We start from the raw sequence: 12500 nt of genomic DNA, 5'->3' as shown, positions 1-12500 counted from the left end.
AAGCGAAGGCGGCTGCAGACCATTTTCTTTGTTTAGTTCATGTTCGTAGGCGCAAATTACAAACCTAACACTTGGAGCAACATTTCCACTACTCTAGAGGGGCATAAACTGTAGACAGTGCACGCTTTCTCATTTATCCAATCGCTCGCAAACACATTGCATTGCTAGTCTACAGTGGCAATACAAAGTGACGTTTCACCATGCACGTCGAAGTTCATTACCAGTACCGCGCCAGCATCGACCGGCCGGCGAAGCGACGAGCTCAGCAGCGCATGCGCAAGGCCCGACACCACCCCAACCGAGCTTCCCTGCTTATCGGAGAGAGCAAGTGCGCGTGAACACGGGCGCGTCTGAGTATCTGGATTTAAAAAAAAAAAGAAAAAGAAAGCGTTTCCGAGATATTGACAAAGACAAGTGGTCGCGGTCGCTCTGAATCTTATCGTATTATAGAAAACGTGGGATGGCGGCGCTTCCTCGAGGGTCAGAAAGTACAATCGTCGAACTAGGTGGCAAGTGGAGTACATCCTTTTTCTTGGAACGGTTTGCAATTGACTGCTTGAATGTGCCGACCACGCGTCGCGGGTCGCGTATAGAGCCAACCGTTGGCAAGCACGCGTCTAGCGTAGCAGCAGAACCGATCGCGGTTGCGATAACCCATCGTTGGCAGCGAAAAAGAAAAACACCCACACGCAGTTTGTAGCAATAACCGTACAAATCAATGTGGTTTTAAATATAGCTTCACTGGTCACCCAAGAAGGGCACCGAAACTTTCTCATGACGCACACCGCTGTAGTCCACAAAGAACAAAGCGCACAAAATAGATATGATACAGCCGCACCGCATTATTTCGTGTTTTCACCATTTCATTACTTTCGTGTGCATGCGCGCTAGGGCCACGCAGGCCAGGAGTAAAAGGCACGAAAAAAAAAAAAAAAATGGTACGCAATCCTAAGCTTTGACTTGACTGCTGTGGCACTCGCATTTGTGTTCTTTACCTTAGGCGAACGCAATGCGCAAACTGAACTGGAATTTCCAATAATGGAAATTCCTGTTTGGCTCATATTTGCGTTTTTCGCCCGAGCAAGCGCTTCACTGCACTACGCTTTGCCCCTTCAACGTGGCTACACTGCCCGGCAGGCGTGTTCTGCGTAGGGCCGAACCTGCAGGCAAAAAGCATGGGCGCCGCCATCTTGTTGAGAGCGGCGCCAGGGACACAATCGCGCCTAGCTCATTGAGTTTTCCCCCAAAACTGAAAAAAATTTGACTTCATTAAACGAGAAAGATGCCACGAGTGTCCCAACAAAAAGCTTTGAGGATTACCGAAGGGTAACTGAGGGCGACGCAACGGGCTCTGGAAAGAAGGATGATGGGTGTGGCGTCACGGGGGGATCGGAATAGAGCAGATTGGGGTGTGCGAGAACAAACGCTCGTTAATGACACCAAAGTTTAAACCAGGAAAAACAAATGGGCATGCGCAGGGCATGCAATCTGGGGGGAAGATAACCGGTGGCCATTAAGGGTTACAGACTGAATTCCGAGAGGAGGGAAGCGTAGCAGGGGGTGGCAGAAAGGTAGGAGGGCAGATTAGATTAGGGACTACATGGCGACAATCGGCACCTGACCGGGGTACTTGGAGGATCATGGGAGATGCCTTTGCCCTGCAGTGGGCGTAGCCAGGATGATGATGATGATGATGTTCATGATGAAAAGGTAGCAACAGGTCTTCGTAACATACAGGTTAGAAAGATGAGGCACCTTTTAACCCTTGAATATATTTCGCCACATTCGGGCATACGACAAGTTTGTTTTCGAGGCGCTCGGTCCCACTGCTGCGAAAATGTGTACACAAAGGCTGCACAGTAGTTGCCAGAAATCGGGCACTCTATTTTTCTTTCATAGGGAATCTTTCTTCCACTTGGGCAGCGGATTTCGGCGGCAGGGCGAGCTTGCGTGGGCGCGGTGGTTTACGGATCCAAGCGATAGTGAACTCCAAAATCCAGTGTTGGCTTTGAGTGGGATTCATATTGATTGCGAACCCCACGGCTAATCCTACCCCCCATCCCCCCAAGTGGCTCTTTACAGGAGACAATCATTCAGAGACATCGGACAAATAGGAATTCTGGTTCTTTCTTTTGCTTTCATTAATTTTTCTCGAAGCCCATAACTAGAAATTTGCTGGAGCGGCTGTCCCATTTGCGACGCAACAAGTGCGACGCTACACACAGATGGAGTGGCAGTTTAATTACTCTCGTGGTCCGCGAACCGGCATCGTTGCGTGTAGTATAGGAATGGTGCGTGTCAAGTCAGTGCTCGCGTTGAGCTTGTGCTCTTCATTTTGATTGAATGAAGTCTCACCTAAGTGAGCGGGGCCGATCCCGGAGGTAGTGCAATACCGGGCCGACCTGCGGCGGAGGTGAAGCAGGCTTCAAGCACTCCGCCAACTTCCAAAAATAGGTTTAATATCGTGGGTCCATATAGAACCCGTATCAGATATTAAGCTGATAAGAACAGATACTACACTTTGATCTTAGCCAAAAGGCCGAGAAGCGATGTCCTTCACTTCACTTCATTGTACTACTGCCTTGTGGGCGCCCTGCCGACATGGGTAACCTCAGCAACAGCGTGGGCAATATTATAAAATTCAGCCTGTGTACAGACTCAACGCTCCCTATCTCACGGATGAATTCGCAACGCCTCAGTCTTTCGCTGTTAACGAAACGCTGTCGCGTAGAAACGAGACCCGAGTGCAAGCTTGCTTGTAACGCGAAACCAACCAAGGCAACCTCGTAGAAAACGGAACAGGCGAGCGGAAAAAAAACGCGCCAGGGGAATGCTTACTTCCGTCTGAATGCGACCGCTCAAGGTGACCTTCCTTGAGGGCTTCGTTTCAAGCCCGTGTGCAATTGTAATATACTACGCGCATTTCCTTCATTTCTTTTTATTTACCGCAAGGCCCACTGAAAATTTTGATACGGCACAGGCCGGGACGGATCGCAACGTGTCGAATCGACCGGTAGAATTAGGTAGCATGCCCCATGTACGAAGACGAGCAACATAGAAGTGAATGACAAAATAAATATAGAAAACGCTGCACACTCCTTCCAACCGGAAACATAGAGGGGAGAAAGATCGCCATCTGAAACACAGGCATTGTAAAAAAAAGAAAAAAAAAAGTGCTACCTCATCATCTTTACCATTACCGTGTGTGTGTATGTATATATGCATGTGTGTGTGTGTGTGTTTGTGTATTTATATATATATATATATATATATATATATATATATATATATATATATATATATATATATATATATACGCACACATGCTAGCATAGCTTAAACGCAGCTGGAAAGCTCAGCCTTGCACAAGAACCACCCCCTGTCGCAAACCCCTTTGAAACATTCAAATGCCAAACACGAGTAGAGCGAGGTCGTTCGAACCTGGCGCCAAAACGCATTGGCGCCATCTGTGTACGGAACTAGGAAAACCTGCGGACTTTGCAATACAGAAAGAAAGGTAGATGGCGTGAGCTAACGCTCCATTGCATACTAAGAACGAGAGTTAGTGAATAATGGCAGAAACGTCTTGGGAAGAGAAAAAAAAAAAAAACACGCAAAAGTTGTTGGCTTGTGCAAGCACTCTATGTTACAGCGATTAAAGAGCATAGCATCTTCTACAACAGCAGCTACAAAAAGAAGAAGAACGTGAGAGAGGGAGAGAGACAGGCGTGTTTCTTTGGAATGCAGAGCATGCAGCACATACTATAAAGTGCCAAAGAGACGGGGAAAGCAGATGGCGCGAAGGTGTATGTCCTCAAAGCTTGAAAGCAATTTCTAAATTACATGTACCGAAGTCCACCTACTCTCATCAGGTTGCTCCCGCCTCCAGTTGCGTTTAAAGTGAAATTACAGTCGCCTCAAAGGCAGACAGAGAGAGAGTGAAAATAGGTACACTTGCTTCGCGCAGCTGCAGCCGTTCAAATTTTACAGCAAGAGCACTCCCGAAGCAACAAAGTCCGCTGCCGCCTGGGCGCAATGCGCTCGCTTCAGTAAATTGCCGTGCTGGCCTCGGCAACCAAGAGGTGTAGTGCGGCAGACTGCTGCATTGTAGCACACCGCAAACCGTGCAGACGTAAGCGATCGCCTCGACATCGCTGCGAGCGCTCGAAGAGACAAAGTCCGAAACCACGTGTGCCGGGGCGGTGCGAGCGCGACGCCTTTGACGCAACTTTTGCGTACAAGCCGCCGCACCGCCACGACGGAATCGCTGGCATCCCGCACGCAGCTGCATTGTGTCACGCCGGCAATCGTTGAAACACCACGCAGTCGTCGGCGTCGGCCCCGACATGGTTGCGAGCGCTGGAAGAGACAAAGTCCGAAACCGCGTGTGCCGGGGCGGCGCTGAGCGCGACGCCTTTGACGCAACTTTTGCGTACAAGCCGCCGCACGGACACGACGGAGCCGGTGTCACCCTGCAGAGGGCTGCACTATAGCACGCCGGGAACCGGCAAAGAACCGCGCAGACGTCGTCGTTGGCCGCGGCGTTGCCGCGAGCACGCGAAGAGACAAAGTCCGAAAGGACGTCAGCCGGGGCGTCGAGCACGCCGCCCGCACTGTTCGCACGCGTGCTCGGAAATGGCGAAGGGGCCGCGCTAGCGTGCCTTGAATCGGTGAGCGGCGGTACCGCGGCGATCGCCAGAGCTCGAATCCGCCCTGCAAAAGCCAAATATTGGCGCTCGGCTCGGCGCAGTACGCCGCCGCGTCGCACGAGTACGGCCCCATGGAGGTCTGGGCACTTATCGCTGCTACTGTAAGGGGCCGTACGGCCCCGGCCGACATTGTACCGTAGTGCGATTTTCGGCTTGCGCGTGCTCGTGGCGTAGTCCGCGCACCGTTCCGACGTCGACAATCGTGCCCACGACTACGCGAGCGCTGGAAGAGACAAAGTCCGAAACCGCGTGTGCCGGGGCGGCGCGAGCGCGACGCCTTTGACGCAACTTTTGCGTACAAGCCGCCGCACGGACACGACGGAGCCGGTGTCGCCCTGCAGAGGGCTGCACTATAGCACGCCGGGAACCGGCAAAGAACCGCGCAGACGTCGTCGTTGGCCGCGGCGTTGCCGCGAGCACGCGAAGAGACAAAGTCCGAAACGACGTCAGCCGGGGCGTCGAGCACGCCGCCCGCACTGTTCGCACGCGTGCTCGGAAATGGCGAAGGGGCCGCGCTAGCGTGCCTTGAATCGGTGAGCGGCGGTACCGCGGCGATAGCCAGAGCTCGAATCCGCCCTGCAAAAGCCAAATATTGGCGCTCGGCTCGGCGCAGTACGCCGCCGCGTCGCACGAGTACGGCCCCATGGAGGTCTGGGCACTTATCGCTGCTACTGTAAGGGGCCGTACGGCCCCGGCCGACATTGTACCGTAGTGCGATTTTCGTCTTGCGCGTGCTCGTGGCGGTGTCCGCGCACCGTTCCGACGTCGACAATCGTGCCCACGACTACGCGAGCGCTGGAAGAGACAAAGTCCGAAACCGCGTGTGCCGGGGCGGCGCGAGCGCGACGCCTTTGACACAACTTTTGCGTACAAGCCGCCGCACGGACACGACGGAATCGCTGGCATCCCGCACGCAGCTGCATTGTGTCACGCCGGCAATCGTTGAAACACCACGCAGTCGTCGGCGTCGGCCCCGACATGGTTGCGAGCGCTGGAAGAGACAAAGTCCGAAACCGCGTGTGCCGGGGCGGCGCGAGCGCGACGCCTTTGACGCAACTTTTGCGTACAAGCCGCCGCACGGACACGACGGAGCCGGTGTCGCCCTGCAGAGGGCTGCACTATAGCACGCCGGGAACCGGCAAAGAACCGCGCAGACGTCGTCGTTGGCCGCGGCGTTGCCGCGAGCACGCGAAGAGACAAAGTCCGAAACGACGTCAGCCGGGGCGTCGAGCACGCCGCCCGCACTGTTCGCACGCGTGCTCGGAAATGGCGAAGGGGCCGCGCTAGCGTGCCTTGAATCGGTGAGCGGCGGTACCGCGGCGATCGCCAGAGCTCGAATCCGCCCTGCAAAAGCCAAATATTGGCGCTCGGCTCGGCGCAGTACGCCGCCGCGTCGCACGAGTACGGCCCCATGGAGGTCTGGGCACTTATCGCTGCTACTGTAAGGGGCCGTACGGCCCCGGCCGACATTGTACCGTAGTGCGATTTTCGTCTTGCGCGTGCTCGTGGCGGTGTCCGCGCACCGTTGCGACGTCGACAATCGTGCCCACGACTACGCGAGCGCTGGAAGAGACAAAGTCCGAAACCGCGTGTGCCGGGGCGGCGCGAGCGCGACGCCTTTGACGCAACTTTTGCGTACAAGCCGCCGCACGGCCACGACGGAGCCGGTGTCACCCTGCAGAGGGCTGCACTGTAGCACGCCGGGAACCGGCAAAGAACCGCGCAGACGTCGTCGTTGGCCGCGGCGTTGCCGCGAGCACGCGAAGAGACAAAGTCCGAAACGACGTCAGCCGGGGCGTCGAGCACGCCGCCCGCACTGTTCGCACGCGTGCTCGGAAATGGCGAAGGGGCCGCGCTAGCGTGCCTTGAATCGGTGAGCGGCGGTACCGCGGCGATCGCCAGAGCTCGAATCCGCCCTGCAAAAGCCAAATATTGGCGCTCGGCTCGGCGCAGTACGCCGCCGCGTCGCACGAGTACGGCCCCATGGAGGTCTGGGCACTTATCGCTGCTACTGTAAGGGGCCGTACGGCCCCGGCCGACATTGTACCGTAGTGCGATTTTCGTCTTGCGCGTGCTCGTGGCGGTGTCCGCGCACCGTTGCGACGTCGACAATCGTGCCCACGACTACGCGAGCGCTGGAAGAGACAAAGTCCGAAACCGCGTGTGCCGGGGCGGCGCGAGCGCGACGCCTTTGACGCAACTTTTGCGTACAAGCCGCCGCACGGCCACGACGGAGCCGGTGTCACCCTGCAGAGGGCTGCACTGTAGCACGCCGGGAACCGGCAAAGAACCGCGCAGACGTCGTCGTTGGCCGCGGCGTTGCCGCGAGCACGCGAAGAGACAAAGTCCGAAACGACGTCAGCCGGGGCGTCGAGCACGCCGCCCGCACTGTTCGCACTCGTGCTCGGAAATGGCGAAGGGGCCGTGCTAGCGTGCCTCGAATCGATCGGCCGGGGGCCCCGTAGGGCGACAGACAGGCAATTGTGCAGGAAACCGTACTGGCCATTGGCGAGAAATTGCCGTTCGCGCATTCGGTGGACGCGCTGCGCTTTCACGACTTCGGCATTGTGCTGCCGACGTAAGCTTTCAATCTTGCTCGCGGCGTTACGAGGCGGCACGATTTTCGCCAAACGCTCGTCGAAAGTGGCACGAGTACGGCCCCATGGAGGTCTGGGTACTTATCGCTGCTATTATATGGGGGTCCCAGAGAGCAGTCGCCCCCAAAGCGACCTGGGTGTTTGATATGCGGCGGGCTTCGTGCCCGTCAAGCGTGTCCCCGGTATCGCTCCCGTGGATCCCACAGCTGACGTCTGCAGCCTCATCCGCTTGATGCGTTAGGGGCTGGTTGTCGGACGACGCTTTTTCCACGATATCGAAGTGTGTTCCGCATCGTCCTCGGACGAATCAAATACGAAAGCGCCGAAGGCGCGGGCGTGACCCGTCGCCTAGCGGCTTTGCCGTCTCGGCTACGTTGCAAGTGTCGGTCGGTCCACCAGTGCTGCGGGCTCGAGAGAAACCGCAAGCCGCGATCGAGTCGACACAACCGGTCTATCGAGAATGTTGCGTGCTTCTTGCCGCGTGGCGATACCCGGCCCTGCGGGGAGGGCGCCGTTGCGAGCTCGAACGCCGTCGTCTCGGACTGTGCAAAGTGCTACCCTTTGCGAGAACGAAGCGTGTTGGGGCGCCTGAAGGTGGCCTCGGCATCGCAAAAACGGCGTCCGGCCTGCTTGAAAGGCTGGACGCGCAGTTGAACGATTACCTGGTTGATCCTGCCAGTAATCATATGCTTGTCTCAAAGATTAAGCCATGCATGTCTAAGTACATGCCGAAATAAGGCGAAACCGCGAATGGCTCATTAAATCAGTTATGGTTCCTTAGATCGTTTCTTCCTACTTGGATAACTGTGGCAATTCTAGAGCTAATACATGCAGTGAGCCTGAAGCCCTTTGGGCGACGGGTGCTTTTATTAGACCAAGATCGATCGGGTTTCGGCCCGTATTGTGTGGTGACTCTGGATAACTTTGTGCTGATCGCATGGCCACGAGCCGGCGACGTTTCTTTCAAGTGTCTGCCTTATCAACTTTCGATGGTAGGTTACTTGCTTACCATGGTTGTTACGGGTAACGGAGAATCAGGGTTCGATTCCGGAGAGGGAGCCTGAGAAACGGCTACCACATCCAAGGAAGGCAGCAGGCGCGCAAATTACCCACTCCCGGCACGGGGAGGTAGTGACGAAAAATAACAATACGGGACTCTTTTGAGGCCCCGTAATTGAAATGAGTACACTCTAAATCCTTTAACGAGGATCAATTGGAGGGCAAGTCTGGTGCCAGCAGCCGCGGTAATTCCAGCTCCAATAGCGTATACTAAAGCTGCTGCGGTTAAAAAGCTCGTAGTTGGATCTCAGTTCCAGACGAGTAGTGCATCTACCCGATGCGACGGCTCGGACTGAACATCATGCCGGTCCTTTCTTGGTGCACTTCATTGTGTGCCTCGAGAAGGCCGGTGCTTTTACTTTGAAAAAATTAGAGTGCTCAACGCAGGCGAGTCGCCTGAATAAACTTGCATGGAATAATAGAACAAGACCTCGTTTCTGTTCTGTTGGTTTTTGGAATACGAGGTAATGATTAAGAGGGACAGACGGGGGCATTCGTATTGCGGCGCTAGAGGTGAAATTCTTGGACCGTCGCAAGACGAACTACTGCGAAAGCATTTGCCAAGAATGTTTTCTTTGATCAAGAACGAAAGTCAGAGGTTCGAAGGCGATCAGATACCGCCCTAGTTCTGACCATAAACGATGCCAACCAGCGATCCGCCTGAGTTACTCAAATGACTCGGCGGGCAGCTTCCGGGAAACCAAAGTGTTTGGGTTCCGGGGGAAGTATGGTTGCAAAGCTGAAACTTAAAGGAATTGACGGAAGGGCACCACCAGGAGTGGAGCCTGCGGCTTAATTTGACTCAACACGGGAAAACTTACCCGGCCCGGACACTGGGAGGATTGACAGATTGAGAGCTCTTTCTTGATTCGGTGGATGGTGGTGCATGGCCGTTCTTAGTTGGTGGAGCGATTTGTCTGGTTAATTCCGATAACGAACGAGACTCTAGCCTATTAAATAGGTGCGGGGTTCCCAGCACCTTACAACCTTCTTAGAGGGACAAGCGGCTCCTAGCCGCACGAAACAGAGCAATAACAGGTCTGTGATGCCCTTAGATGTCCGGGGCCGCACGCGCGCTACACTGAAGGAAGCAGCGTGTCTTTATCCCTGTCTGAAAAGACTGGGTAACCCGTGGAACTTCTTTCGTGATTGGGATAGGGGCTTGCAATTGTTCCCCTTGAACGAGGAATTCCCAGTAAGCGCGAGTCATAAGCTCGCGTTGATTACGTCCCTGCCCTTTGTACACACCGCCCGTCGCTACTACCGATTGAATGATTTAGTGAGGTCTTCGGACCGATGTCCGGCGCGGCCTTTCGGTTGCGCCGGTCTGTTGGAAAGATGACCAAACTTGATCATTTAGAGGAAGTAAAAGTCGTAACAAGGTTTCCGTAGGTGAACCTGCGGAAGGATCATTACCGGATTGTGAAGGGTGGCGAGCGCCATTGTTTCTACCCCGTGTGGGTGAAGCAGCTCGCTGCGCCCGACGCTTTCCGCCGCTGGCCCCGCTTGGACGCGGGGACGGCTATACCCGAACATGCCGGGGACTGCCTGAATTTTGAGGGGCGCCCCGTGCCAAATTTGTTGCGCCCAGTGGACGCCGGCTGCAACCTTGGACGGTTGGCTTGGCCGCGCCCGCGGGTAGAAACGGCGTAACGCACACTGGGTGGGCTTTCTGTCCGCTTTGGCGCTCTTGCGCGGAATGGGAGTAAGACGACCCGACCTGCTGCTTTGCCCAGTACGAGGGGAACGGCGAAGCGTGCGGTCGGTCAAGGAACTGACGGTCGAGAGCTAATGCCGCTGCCGCTTAGTACACACACGGAACCGTGGTGCGAGCGCTCTCCCGTCCTCCGCGGCAAACGCTGCCGAGTCTGAAAAGTCTGGCGGCTGCCGGTCGCTTCCTGCGGCGAGTATGGAGTAACGACCCGACTTTGTTGCCGCCCAAGTACTAAAGGAACGGTGTGGCGCTCGGTCGGTCATGGAACTGTCGGTATGAGGGTGCGGCTGCCAAGTACGGAAGGAACCGTGGCCTAAAGTGCTCTCCCGTCCTCCGCGGCAAATGCCACCGAGTCCGAAAGGGCCGGAGGCTGCCGGTCGGCTCCTGCTCGTGACGCGCGAGGTGTCGAGATCGCGGTTTAATGCGACGACGTCTGCAGGCTATTCGCCCGCCGCCGAGGGAAAGGCGGCGTTGCTGCGAAGTACCGAAGGAAACGCGGCTTTGCTACGTCGGAAGCGTTCTGCGGTTAGCGGACTTGTGCGCTTTGGGAAGGCGCCGCACGTCGAAAGAGGAAGTACGGACAGACGAGGGACTGTAGTCCCGGATTCGAACGCACTTGCGGCCAGGCCCTTGCTGGCTTCGTCTTCCGCCTCAAGTAGACTTGTTGTGGCGCCGGCGCAGGGAGCCGTCCCTGGCACTGGCCGAGTGGTTTTGGAGAGCTGCGCGAGTACGCGCGCCGGGCTCTTGTCTTTCGTCTCAAGTAGGCTGTTGGATCAACAGCGGTTATGCTGCGGCGATCTGCCGATGCGAAAGTGTGTGTGTGTTTGAGGCCCTTCTATGAACCTACTGCTGACTGAAGCGAAGCACGTCGATGGGGGTGAAGCCCTGCCCGTGGCCGTGTAGCCGTTAAAGACTCCACAGCGGCTTAGCCCTAATCATGGCTCTGTCGCTCTTTGCAATTTTTAGTGGAGCGATGTGAACGTGCACACGAGACACACGGGTCCGGTGGTTGGATGGCAGGTAAAACCGGCTTCGAGTGCGCGCAAACGGCATAAGCTACCTCGAGGGCAAGCGAGGAAGGCGTGGGCGCAAAACACACGCGCGAGTAGCAGGAGTGGAGTGCCATTAGGCTTTCAGCTGCTGAGACGCGGCCGCCGAAAGAGCGAGACTGGAGGAGCGCACGCCGAAAGGCGCTCTTCGAAACCACACACAGGGAGACGCCACGTGCCTAAAACCCTGGTTGTACTGTACTGAATTGAACAAACTATTTTTCACGACTCTAAGCGGTGGATCACTCGGTTCTCGGGTCGATGAAGAACGCAGCCAGCTGCGAGACTTGGTGTGAATTGCAGGACACACTGAGCACTGATTCTTTGAACGCACATTGCGGCCTTGGGTCTTCCCTTGGCTTCGTCTGTCTGAGGGTCGGATCACATATCAAGAGAGACTTCGGCGCACAGGGAACGTGCGTCCGTCGACTCGTTTTGACCGCGTCGGCATCATGGACAGTACGTTGAGCGCTAAAGCCACGCGCCAGCGGCCTCACGAGAGGGAGACGGTGGCAAACCGTTGTGCCAATTCTTCGAAAAGACGGAAACGAGGCATTACTACTGCAGCGTGACGAGTGCGCGCCTCTAGCAAGACCGCCGCAGGATGGAGTCGGATACCTGCAGGGAAAGAGCGGTCCAAGCACGAGGCGCGAACGTCTGTTGCCATGTAGCGCGCACGTTTGCGAGAGAGTCGGAAGCGCACGCTTGCGTGCACGGAAAACGTGGGAATGAAACGCCGGCCGATTCCCGCGCCGTGCGCAAAGCCAGCGCGATCGCAATTTGCGCTGTTTGCCTTCGAAGTACGTCGAGCTCCAGAGCTGGTCGCTCGTTCACGTCACCGCAGTTGTGTGGGCGCCCTTCCGGGCTTCGTCGCAGGAATGGGAATCGGCAGATTCTTGCGAGGAGCGGGGAGGAGAAGGGTGGCCCCCGAAAGCGGTTCGACGCGACAGCGCAGTCTGCGAGCGAGAAGAGTCACGGCACGGCGGAGAATTGCCGCGAAACGGAAAATGTCTCCTTCGAGAGCGTGGGTGCCCCGTTGGCCGAGCTGAAGCGTTCCGTCGTAGTCCGCCGTCGGTCCAAGTGCTTCGCAGTCTCTGTCCCCTAAAGACTGGGCCACTCCAGTTGGGGCAGGGGCGACGCTACACGAGACGATGCCTCCCGCCAGGTTTTAGTCGCCCCTGCGGTGCCCGCTGAAGCGGCGCGCTGCTAAGGCGATCTTTGCCTCGGTGGTGTTTGGGCTTCAGACACGGTCGCTTACCACGCAACTGCTCGTGCGCCGCACGCGCGCAGGCGGTTCACCGCCTGCCAGCCTCGTCTATAAGTAGCTCCGTGTTGGGCGAAGGACGTGGTAGGGCGTCGCACTCGGTTGGCG

The 12500-nt window shown here is 56.4% G+C and overlaps 3 non-coding genes across 3 annotated transcripts; 2 read left to right on the top strand and 1 right to left on the bottom strand.

Moving 5' to 3' along the window:
• Positions 1-2359: 2359 nt before the first annotated feature.
• On the bottom strand, positions 2360-2551 carry LOC140215020 (U2 spliceosomal RNA). The gene has a single exon (XR_011891942.1). It is a non-coding gene; the product is annotated as a U2 spliceosomal RNA (small nuclear RNA).
• A 5414-nt stretch (positions 2552-7965) lies between these two features.
• Positions 7966-9780, top strand: LOC140215021 (small subunit ribosomal RNA). Its single transcript, XR_011891943.1, has one exon. It is a non-coding gene; the product is annotated as a small subunit ribosomal RNA (ribosomal RNA).
• A 1574-nt stretch (positions 9781-11354) lies between these two features.
• On the top strand, positions 11355-11507 carry LOC140215019 (5.8S ribosomal RNA). Its single transcript, XR_011891941.1, has one exon. It is a non-coding gene; the product is annotated as a 5.8S ribosomal RNA (ribosomal RNA).
• Positions 11508-12500: the final 993 nt, after the last annotated feature.

The sequence above is a fragment of the Dermacentor andersoni genome, unplaced genomic scaffold (assembly GCF_023375885.2).
Source record: "Dermacentor andersoni unplaced genomic scaffold, qqDerAnde1_hic_scaffold ctg00000791.1, whole genome shotgun sequence".
NCBI classification, from domain to species: domain Eukaryota; kingdom Metazoa; phylum Arthropoda; class Arachnida; order Ixodida; family Ixodidae; genus Dermacentor; species Dermacentor andersoni.
Note: the sequence above shows the minus strand (reverse complement) of the source record. Positions and strands in the feature narration are given on the sequence as shown.